The sequence below is a fragment of the Oncorhynchus mykiss genome, chromosome 12 (assembly GCF_057628025.1).
Source record: "Oncorhynchus mykiss isolate SJ-2025 chromosome 12, ASM5762802v1, whole genome shotgun sequence".
NCBI classification, from domain to species: domain Eukaryota; kingdom Metazoa; phylum Chordata; class Actinopteri; order Salmoniformes; family Salmonidae; genus Oncorhynchus; species Oncorhynchus mykiss.
In genome coordinates, this window is record NC_143033.1 from 70,800,436 (window position 1) to 70,812,863 (window position 12,428).

Consider the following 12,428-nt stretch of genomic DNA (forward strand, 5'->3'; position numbering starts at 1 on the left):
CAAAGTCAGATACATACTTCACCCGAAACCATAGCTTTCATTTCGTACCTAAAAGAACACAAACCACCGCACACAAATGCTCACCCCAGCACACAAACATGCTGTGGAATAGCAGGATTATGAGTACAACCAGAGGTGGTAGCATCCATTTGCACGCACCCCACCATACAAAACACAAAGACAATGCCTTTAATCAAGTCAAAGAATTCCACCACCAGCTTCACTTTACCGAAGAAGTCAAACGAATTGTTAATACCATCAGTCTTCTAGCATGTATGTATTCTAAATAGTAGTAGAAAGGCTAACGCCAGAGCATCTGGTCCTTCCTTTGTGGCTTAGCCAATAAACTCAGACCAGGAAGTCCCGGGTGATTGCGCCAATGCCCATTGGTGGACTGATTAGAGTCGGAGATCTGTGCAATTAAAGCAGCGTGACAACTGGTAATGAACCTTTTGAACAGGAAACACACGATGGACTATTTAAAAGAGAAGTGGCTTCATCCCTCCATCCATCTCTGATGGAGGAAAGGAGCAGAGGAGGAGTAGTGCAAGGAGAACAACGGGCGAGAGTGTCAGAAGACATCAAACAATGAATCAGTCTGAAATCTATGATCTCCAGCTGCTCCAGCTGTTGCTGGGACTCAGAGCAGAAGAGAGAGAGAGAACACCAACAATAGGAAAACAGCGGCATCAGATTATACAGGGATGGAAGTGTTTGGCGTTGCAAACACAGATTTTGTCGGTTGGTGGTGTGTTGATGAGGGATCAGGTTTGGTGAAAGTGGCTGGGCTGCTGGTGTGGTGCATATAGGGTTGAAACTGATATACAGGTGTGACTGAGTACAGGGGGGAAACAGGCATGGACCTGAGTAAGAGGGTTTCAAGGAATATTTACTGTTGATGGTGTTGAAGCCTTGAGCCATGGCTGGAAGCGTTGGAGTAAGTTCTTTGAACTAGCCTACACTGTTTATGTGGTTATTCAAGTATATGGACTGAACTGAATTTATTCATAAATTACCGGTTTTAGTCATCAACATTTCTTTTTTAGGTATCAAGTAAAGTACTGATCTAAAATGTGAACTAAAGTGAACCTACCTTAAAACAAAGTCAGCTGTGGCTTTTCAGTGAGCTCATCCCAGGGCCAGTAGGCTGATGGGTCGTAGGCGTCAGAGAGGAGCGTAAGCCTCCCAGGCGTTCAGCAGGAATGTGTCGGCTGGATGATGAATGGCTACTGAGAGGCCTGAGCCCAGAGGCAGAGCTTCACCGTGATGCTCACCTGGTCAAGTTGTGTGGGCAGGACACTGCTGGGTTTGGGCTGCTGGGGAGGTAGAGGCAGGGACTGACCCTGGGGGGTGTGGGGGGGGGGGGGTGTGTGCGTACACCGGAGATAGACTTCCAGGTATTCCAGCATCCACTCATAAGGGTGCGTGAGGGCAGGCGGTGTGAGAAGTGTGCAGGAGTAGAGAGCAGCCTAAGACGGGGGGGGTGGACAGGGGTAGGGGTAAGGGGAGTTCAGCCAGAGGTGTCTTGTCAAGTGGTGTGAGGGCTCGTCTTCTGCGCTGGATGTGTTATCGGAGACAGGGAGGCTTGGCGGCAGAGACTGTAGACACCTCTGTGGCCTGACTTTTGCAGGCCTCTCCACCACAGGACCTGATGTATGGTGATTAACTAGCAATGTGGCCACTATGTTCAATCATTACTCTCACTGCGGCTACAGCTAAATCTAGCTCCTCAGATCTTATTTAACTGGAGAAATGGTTTTGTTAGATAAGCAATAATGACTGCTTAAAATAAATAATTCAAATACTGAGCTATGTTGTATCCTAAATAAAACATTTGGAAACAATATTATTTTATACTTATACAATTTCTCAGAGAAAGAGATTTTGTTCAACAAGTCATTTAAAAAATCTCAAACGTAGGGGCAAAATTATTGACATCCTTAAAAATTCTTATAAATAAAATAGTCAACAGTTTAGTAATTGGTCTCATATTCCTAGCTACATCAAGCTTGTTGCAGGCTTTGGTTTTTCCATTTATGTTTTGAGGTTGGACTTTAGCATGTATAGCTTGTTAGCACATAAGGCACACTAATTGGTGTCACCTGATTAGTCAATGTGTTACACCTGTGCTATTTGCCGTCTCGTTAGTCAGAGTTTGTTTCACCTGTGCTGACCCAGGGCTCCAGTTGTCTTGATAGATGTGGAGGGTTAACACCTTTAGTTGCCTCTCCTTTTATCTGATTTCGGTTAGCTTCCTGTCAATAAGTTTGGTGTTGGTATTTATTTTGTTTGCCTCTTAGTGGGTAAATTTAGTGGGCACTCATGGTGGGTGTCTTTTAGGTTCCAGTTGTTGTTGCTAGTCAACTTTGATTGGACAACCCCATGAGTGTCTTTCAGAACCTCTCCTAAAACCCCACCTGTTTCATTTTGTTTGTTGGTCAGTGACTCTTTGTTAGTTTCCTCATCTGTTTGAGCGACATTGTTTTTTGTTTACTTGCTGGGGAACGTAAGACTTTACAGACTTGTTGGATGCATTTGCAGTTTGCTTTGATTGTTTCAGATTTGCACCCAATAGAAATTCATGGAAAATGTGTTGTCATTTTGTAGTCACTGTTGTTGTAATTATGAATAGAATGATTCTAAACACTCCTACGTTAATGTGGAATTATGGATAATCCTGACTAAAATGAGTAAAAAAGTTAGAGGGTCGAAGATCATACCCCCAACCTCCCCTGTTATTGGTAATGGTGAGAGGTTAGCATGTCTGGGGGAATGACCCTCACAGGAAAAAACACATGAATTACTCATGTGAACAAGTGATCTCATCTGATGTGATTTTATGGGAAGTTAATCTGATAACATGTGATAACATGAAACTACACGTGACAACATGGGGATGCTACATTTACATGTGACAATGTGTTTTTGGAACACTTCACATGTGACATTGGCGGAGATTCTATTATCTGGCACAGGTTACCCCGGTGGGAGGAGTTTGCACCGGGTGAAAAGGGATTGCATTTGTTTCGGAGCCCACAGTGAAGTCGGCTCAGAAACACAGTGACGTAAATTAAGCACATGGACTAATGAGTAGGATTCTTTGTTTTTACATGCAAAAGTGATTGATTTGGATTAAAACACCTTATCTGCCTTCCTAATGAAAACTAGTTTGAAAATTACAGCATACACTGAGTGTACAAAACAATAGACGGACCAGGTGATTCCAGGTGAAAACTATGGTCTCTTATCACCTGTCACCTGTTAAATCCACTTCAATCAGTATAGATGAAGGGCAGGAGACAGGTTTATGAAGAATTGTAAAGCCTAGAGACATGGATTCTGTATGTGTGCCATTCAGACAAAATATTTAAGCACCTTTGAACGGGGTATGGTAGTAGGTGCCAAGCACACCGATTTGAGTGTGTCGAGAACTGCAACGCTGCTGGGCTTTTCATGCTCAACAGTTTTCCGTGTGTATCAAGAATGGTCCACCACCCAAAGCACATCCAGCCAACTTGACACAACTGTTGGAACCATTGGCGTCAACATGAGCCAGCATCCCTGTGGAACGCTTTCAACATCTTGTATAGTCCATGCCCCGATGAGTTGAGGCTGTTCTGCAACTCAATGTTCCTAATGTTTTGTAGACTCAGCATATATTTTATGGAATATTGATGTCTGTTTCTGGATGATGCTCCATGCTGACATGTTGACAACAAGACCGAGTGGTGCAGATTAGTGTTCGATTTGAGAAGGGTTTTGCCCGTTCACATCATAGGTCATAGCCGGGTACACCAAGGCTCAGGTTAATAGAACTCTATGTTTTCATGTGCTCACATGTTGTCATATGCTTACTTTCATGTTGTCACATGTTATCCCATTAACTTCACATGCGAAACACGTGATCATGTGAAATTCATGTGATCTCAGGCGAGATCCATGTTAGGATTTTTAGAAGATCTTCTCAAGACACTTGTTTTACCAGTCGTCAGGACGTCACATGATGGCTTCAGATGGTCCCAAACCATTATAATAAAGTAATGGTATGGTGGTAAGCTATTCATCTAAAATATGACCCCACCTGGGATTGGAACCTCTGGATTTGAGGTGTGCTGATTTTTCTGCTGTGCGACGGTCTGTCGCAGTGTCTCACATATTCATTCCCTATATTACATCTCCACACCTAGCAAAAGAGTGGCATCTGCACTGCTATTCTAGTTATGAGTTAATCTGATTATTCTCTCATTGATTTAGTTTACTTATTTAAGCAATTTGAGGGTTTTCTGTATAGTTGTCTATTGTTGGAGGAGCATATGACTCTGTTTTAATGTTACTCCTGAAACACTGATAAATATAATATTTTTTCTTGAGTGTATTATACAAAGCTGAGATTTACTTCAAAGTCTAAAGTGTAGGAATACAGGTGAAACCAGCCGTTGACACAGACATGGTGGCATAGCAAAAATATCGGGATGCAATGAATCAAGAGGTTGTTGAAATTACAGTATACAGTGCCTTCAGAAAGTATTCATACCCTTTGACTTATTCCACATTTTGTTGTGTTACAGCCTGAATTCAAAATGGATAAAAAATATAAAAAAATCTCACCCCTCTACACCCAATACCACATAATGACAAAAGTGAAAACAGGTTTTTAGAAATGTTTGCTAATTTATTGAAAATGAAAAGACATTTCTAGTTTACATAAGTATTCAATCAATACATGTTAAAATCACCTTTGGCAGCTATTACAGTTGTGAGTATTTCTGGGTAAGTCTCGAAGAGATTTGCACATGTGAATTGTACAATATTTGCCCATTTATTATTTTCAGAATTCGTCAAGCTCTGTCAAATTGGTTGTTAATCATTGCTAGACAACCAATTTCAAGTCTTGCCATAGATTTCCAAGCAGATTTAAGTCAAAACTGTAACTCGGCCACACATTCACTGTCTTTGTAAACAACTCCAGTGTAGATTTGGCCGTGTGGTTTAGGTTATTGTCCTGCTGAAAGGTGAATTCATCTCCCAGTGTCTGGTGGAAAGCAGACAACCAGGTTTTCCTCTAGGATTTTGCCTGTGCTTAGCTCCATTACATTGTTTTTATTATCCTGAAAACCCCCCAGGTCCTTAACAATAACACCCATAACATGATGCAGCCATGACTTGCTTTAAAATATGTAACGAGGCACTCAGTAATGTGTTTTATTGGATTTGCCCCAAACACAACAGTTTGTATTCAGGAAAAAGGTAATTGCTTTGCCACATTTTTTGCAGTTTTACTATAGTGCCTTGTTGCAAACAGGATGCATGTTTTGGAATATTTTTATTCTGTACACTCTTCCTTGACACTGCCAAGTATATTAGTATTATGGAGTAACTACAATGTTGTTGATCCATCCTCAGTTTTCTCCTATAACAGCCATTAAACTCTAACTGTTTTAAAATCACTATTGACCTCATGGTGAAATCCCTGAGCGGTTTCATTCTTCTCCGGTAACTGAGTTAGGAAGGACGCCTGTAGCAATGTAGTGACTGGGTGCATTGATACACCATCCAAAGTGTAAGAAATGACGTCACCATGCTCAAAGGGATATTCAATGTCTACTTTTTCCCATCTACCAATGGGTGCCCTTCTTTGTGAAGCATTGGAAAACCTCCCTGGTCTTTGTGGCTGAATCTGTATTTGAACATCACTGCTCGACTGAGAGACCTTAAAATTATCTGTATGTGTGATTACGTACAGAGATTAGGTTGTCATTCAAAAATCATGTTAAACAGTATTATTGTACACTGTGAGTCCATGCAACTTTGTATGACTTGTTAAGCAAATGTTTACTCCTGAACTTATTTAGGCTTGCCATAACAAAGGGGTTCAATATTTATTGACTCAAGACATTTCAGCTTTTCATTTGTAACTTTCCAAAATGTCAAAAAACATCATTCCACTTTGACATTATGGGGTATTGTTTGTAGGCCAGTGACAAAAACATCTACATTTAATACATTTTCAATTCTGGCTGTAAAATGTGGAAAAAGTCCAGGGGTATTAAGACTTTCTGAAAGCACTGTATATAAACATACACAATGTAGTCATGTGTGTCAAACATGTAAGATGAAAATACTGTATGTTAAAAGCACTGTCTGTGTCATCATGACTCATTTTTATCACATGTGATGTGTTCCCAAAACACATTAATTCACATGTACTGTAAAATGTCTCATAAAATGTCAGGTTTTCATATGAGTTCACATGTGAAATAATGTGATTTTCCATGTTAAATCATGTTTTTTTGTCCTTAAGGGGGTCTTTGACCCTCTAACTTTCTCACTAATCATTATTCAAGATTCAATCAGGATTATCCATGATCGTGATAACATCCACATTAATATAGAAGTGTTTAGACACATATTATATTGTTATTTATAATCAAATTTACTCCAAAATGACACAATACATTATTTACCATTCATTTCTATTGGGCACATCCAATAGAAAAAGCTTGATGAACTTATTGTGTTCTAGGAATATGCGACCAAATAATAAACTTTTGACTATTTTATTTTTAAGAATCTTTAAGTGTGTAATGTTGACTCCTACCTTTTTGAGAAAAAAATGTTTTGTTAAACAAATCTTTATCTGAGCAATTGTATTAGTAGAAAATAATATAATTTCCATTTTCTTTGGAGCGTACAGTATGGCTCAGTATTTGATTTATTTTATACAGTCATTATTGCTCCTCTTTATCAAGGGTGTCAATCATTTCAGACCCCACTGTACAAACACAAACACACACTCATCCTTGTGGAGCCATCACTCCCTCAGCCCTGTCACCCTATACTCCCTCTCTCTCCTGGCTCGGCGCAGCTCGTAAACAACCCAGAAGGCCCGTGGGTCCGTCCGGAGAGCTCAGGAAGACCCGTATTCATCACAGTGATAGGCCCACTTAAGCTCTTCTCCTCACCTAATTATCCTTCTGATTTATAGGGACAGGCCTCTGGCCGATGGATCTCCCTCATGGAAGCCAATCAACCTCCAGCTCAGCCCCAGCCTGAATCCCAGCCCCAGCCACACTGAGACTCACACTGTCTCTCTCCTGGGTGGCTGTGATTTACTCTGGTCCAGACAGGGGCACACATAACTCCCACCTTCTCTTCACCTCAGTCTAGTAACGCTAAGCCCTAGATCAGCTCTGATTATAGCATGGTATGAATGGCTCTCTGGACAAGACAGGAAAGAGGGAAAAGAGAGGAGATATGGAGAAGGGAGTAGAGGGGGCAGGGAGAAGGAGAGACAGATGTTTCCATAAAAATTAAATTTCAAACTATCCTGTTCAATTAGCTGCCATTGAAAGTGATTAAATTATGCTCAGGTGGGTAGACCTGAGGTACTGTTTACTGCTCAATGAAGGGATTGTACTTCATTAGCTGTATACTACAAGCTTGGTGTGTAGGTGTTGTATAGGTTTTGTGGGTGTTGCTAAGGCCTGCGTGGAGAACTGTAAAAACGAGAAGGGAGGGGAGAGTGTCAAGAGTCTCTTGGACTGACCTGGCTGTAACCATTCAGGAGGTCAACTTACTGTGGCCTCAGGGACCTCTCTCTCTCACACACTCCTACCTGTTAACCTCTGTAAAAAAAGAAAGAACTTTTGACATGTCAAGCTTCTGGTGTTTGTTCTGTCACCTGCGACCAAAGGGTCCAAACTGTCATCATCACCATCAAACCAAAACACATTTGTGCGCATGTAAACAGATGAGAAAGGTATGCCTCTCTTTTTCATTTACTTGCACCATTGGTCCAACCCATGTACAGTCATTGCATGTGTCCTATCAACTTAACAATGTGTTATCTCTTATTAAGAGTTTCAAATAATGGGTCAAGCTGGAATATGCCAAGCGAGGGCTACAGGAGAGGAGAACTGAGGGAAGGAGAAGAGGGGAGAGTGACAGGCACTGAAGGGTGTAAAAGGTCTGGAGAAGATAAGTTGACCTGAGTTTCGCTTTCCTCCTCGGAATCTGAGCTGCACCTGTCTCCCATCCCTCTATCTTTCCACTCCCTCCCTCTATACCCTTCATACCCCTCCATCCGCTGGGCTCCTGACAGGCCCTGATGGCTTAGAAGCTTCCAGAGGGAGGGGCGCTCCTACTGAGGCTTGCTGGTTGGAATTCCCCAGGTCTCTGGTTCCCTGGCTGGACCTTTCAACACAGACATAGACCTAGCCAGGCTGCAGCCTCAACACAAGCCAAGTGGATCAAAAGGGGGCATGTGCTGGCCAGGGATGAGGGGTGGTCTGGAGTTGGAGATGTTCCTTAGACAGTGGTGGAACTACATACTGTCTGTGTGTTTGTTGTCAGTGGGCAGGATATGGAAGATGGATATGGTGGATGGATGTTGCCGGTGGATGACCCTGCCCTGACCTTGCCCCTTAACTCCTCCTTGTCCCCCACCACCACTTTCAACTCTCTGTAACCTTTCAGATAGGATATGGTGTGGTTTCGCTCGGCATTTAGTGTACAATTACTCTCTTGTACATGAGGAGTGAAACATTTGATAGATGGAGACTCACACGGACAACATTCTCCAACACATGAAAACACATGAGTGCCACACATTTATGGCGAGTTCATGAGCTGGACTCCCCTCTCCTGTTCCGTTCCACATGTTGAGAATTAGCGCGCGGACAGTCAGACAGGCAGGAGGGACAGGAGACTGACAGGCCGACCTCTCCTGTTATTCTTGGCGAAGGAGGAAGAGGAAGGAAGGTTTGGTAGGAATGGCTCTCCGACCGGTCACAGGACCGCAACCAACGCACTGCTGACGCGAACACGAAAAAGGACGGGCAGAAAAAAAAACATTTGGAATGACAGCTGACCGGCCCTTACCCCCTGCCCCTGCAGCCTTTAACCCATTCCTCCCTCAAGCCCTTCATCCTTCCTCTCCTCTCTCCCGCTGTGAACTGTGGGTGTTTCGGAGGGGACGGTGCCAATGCACTGAGTTTGACCTGTCTCCATGTCACCCTGTCTTCCCAACACTCCACCCTACCTCCTCCTTCCACAACAACCACACTCACTCCCTTACACACATACACCTGCACACACACTAACATTTAAACACACACACACTCTGTTACTCTTTTATTCACACACTCGCACCATGCGCACACACTCAAACACACACACTCACTCTCCTCCTTGGCTAGCAGTGGGAGAGGGGGTGTCGGGTAGCGGGAGCTGGCTATAATTGGAGAGAGCTCATTGTTTATTGATAGCGCTGGTGATGAGAAAAGTGACGGCTCCTGCAGATAGGTTTCAACACGCCATGCATCAGCGGCCCAACCGAATCCAGCCTGACCCAGCCTCTTGTTTTTACACGCGGTGAGGGAGAGGGAATAGAAGAGAGAGAGAGAGGGGCTGGGGATATACATGGGGCAAGTTAGAGCTAGCAAGAGAGATGGAGAATAAATAAATTGGACGACAAATCAAAACCAGGTCAAATAGACAGAGAGGGGAAGAGAGAGTGAAATAAAGGGTTTGGGAGGGAGAACAAATTAGGACTGAGCAATAAGAGGATGAAAATAGGAAAAGGGGAGGGCAAGTAGTATAGAAATATCTGAATCCTGTTAATATATTTGCATATGTATGCAAAATGTAGTAATGGTGTGTGCATTTCCAGACATAATAAATTATTTTAGCCCTGTTTATCACACTAAGTCTCCTGCCTCCTATTCTTTTTCCCTACCTCATCCCTCTCTTAACTCCCTATTTCCCCCTTGTTTTCTCTCTCTCATTCTCTCTCTCACTCTCTTCAACTTCCATCGCTTTCCCTCTGCTTGGAGTTCTAAGTGTGGGGCCCCTGAAGAGGCCCATGGGAGACCCTGTGTGATGGCTGAGGCTCAGACCGGAGTCAGAGGGGCATGCAGTGGGGAAAGTCTGCGGTCTGAAACCTTTCATTGAGCATCACACCTCCTCTGTTTAAATTTACTCCAAAGCTCTGGGGAATTCTGGGAGTTGGAGTCAAACCCATGCTTGTGATGGACTACAACAACCACAAGAAGAACAGGGGGGGAGAAGAGAAACATTGTCCATTTAGATTTAGCCCAAATAATCTGTTTGTGGCGAAACACTGACTGGTGCTCACACAACACATCTTAGAGGTGCATAACCTCTGTGTGCTTATTTCATAAGACATGACCCTAGCGATTATCTGAAGACCCTTGGAACACGTCAAGCCAACTTCTATAGCTTGGTTGGCCTGTAGCATGTTTGACCAATACAAACATTACATTAGAGGGATTGTCAATGTAGGGGACTAGAGGGATCAACAAGGGTGCTTACATTTGATGGACACGCTCCTTTTGACCCTAAATGTCACTGACGTGCATGCATCGCTCTGTTTGTCAACTCTGCGACTGAACCCAAGTGATTTACTGGATGGCTCAGTGACGTTAGGATGTCTTCATCAAGTCGGAGGTGACAGGATGGGCAGCAGTCATAATCAAGAGACAAACTCATCTACTGGGGCAGGGGGGATCCAGACCTGGCAATCTAACCTGGCAACCCAAGGACCCATAGTTGTCAGGGCATTGAAGTTGAAACACAGTCAACGTGTGGTCATGGGTGTTGAAATGAGATCATACTGTATGTACGGGTAACTGCCAAAATAAAGGAACCACTTGAGTAAATGAGGGATGCAAAATGTATTGAAAGCAGGTGCTTCTACATAGGTGTGTTTCCTGAGTTAATTAAGCAATTAACATCCCATCATGATTAGGACAATGTATAAAAATGCCAAGTTGCTTATTATTTTGGCTACCATGGCTAGAAGAAGAGATCTCGGTGACTTTGAAAGAGGTGTCTCAAAAGAGCATAGGGAGTGTGTGAGTGGGTGGGTGTGGGTGCGCACGTACGTATCTCCATCACCAGATCTCAACCCAATTAAACACTTATGGGAGATTCTGGAGCGGTGCCTGAGACAGCATTTTCCACCACCCTCAGCAAAACACCAAATTATGGAATTTCGCGTGGAAGACTGGCGTCGCATCCCTCCAATAGATTTCCAGACACTATGCTAAGGAGCATTGAAACTGTTCTGGTGGTTCGTGGTGCCCCACTGTCCTATTAAGACACTTTATGTTGGTGTTTCCTTTATTTTGGCAGTTACCTGTATGTGGTTTGTTGTCTCATATACATTAATCAATTTAGTAGCTAGCTTCTCTTATAAAGAGAGAGTGTTAATGTAAGTCGGTAAAGTAAGAGGAATATAATATGTAGACAAATAGTTTGAAAAGTAATTTGCCGATGCTTGTTCCTTATCAATGATGATGGACCATTGGGTTGTCACAGAAGTAGCAGAAATTGATCGATTGTGGTGAAGGTGTGTTTGCTGTTTGACCACTGTGGTCCTAGTGTGGTTGCAGGGTGGTCATTGTTGTCTACATGATTGATCAGCCCTTGCCTGGGCCCTAATAAAGGAACAGAATGGCATTTTAGCTCAAGCTGCTAATTTCCTCTCTGTGCCAAGAGAAACAAGTGTCCACATGCAGTGTTAGTCCAAGATAAACATTACTATTGTGCCAGCTTCATTCAGCACCCACCAGTAAGTAAAGGTGTGTGTGTGTGTGTGTGTGATTGGGTGGGGATGAGGACATGGGGTCAGGAAGGAGCAAACTAGTCCTCCCTCAATCACCTGACAACCAACCACCTGACAAGGCTCACTCCACTCCACACACACACGTCCCCACTCTAACAGTTAGCTCGTTTTTTACCGCTGTAACTGTGATGTGTTCTGCCAACCTCCTGATCCCTCTCAGTCCTTCACAAAGACGAATGCAAGTCCAGAGGTCCATGTTATTATGGTTTTTATCTATTTTGTTAATCACGTCAGTGTAACCCAGTTGCCCTCTAGTACACATCCATCCTTTTATTTTTTCATTGAATAGGTGGCCACAGTCACATTTGGCCAAAGTTCAGGGATGACTATCTCTTATCTGTACTAGATATCATATCGACTCATACCACCTGTTATTAATTTAGCACATCATGACATAATATGGGTTAAACGGTTTTAGCCCTTCAAAGCATAAAGGCTCGGGCACATTTCACTCACCTGAGCATGACATCACCCTAGCAGTCACGTAGTTGAAAGAATGCTACAGTGGGATGTGCTGTACAATAGGAATGTGTCATGAAGTTGTATTACTGTCTTTGAAACCTTTGGAAATATGCGCTGTTGTAGGCTACCTGGTTGATTATGTGCGATTGAGCTAGTAATTATATTGTTTAAAATAATAAGTAGGTCCATGTCATTTTGTCATAAAAATATCAATAAAGTTTACCAATGAAGTTAGATAGCAGTTTAATACTTATAAAATAGACAGCTCCTCGGTTAAACTGTTTCTGTACAATTTTCTATTCAACTTTTGAGTTGTGAG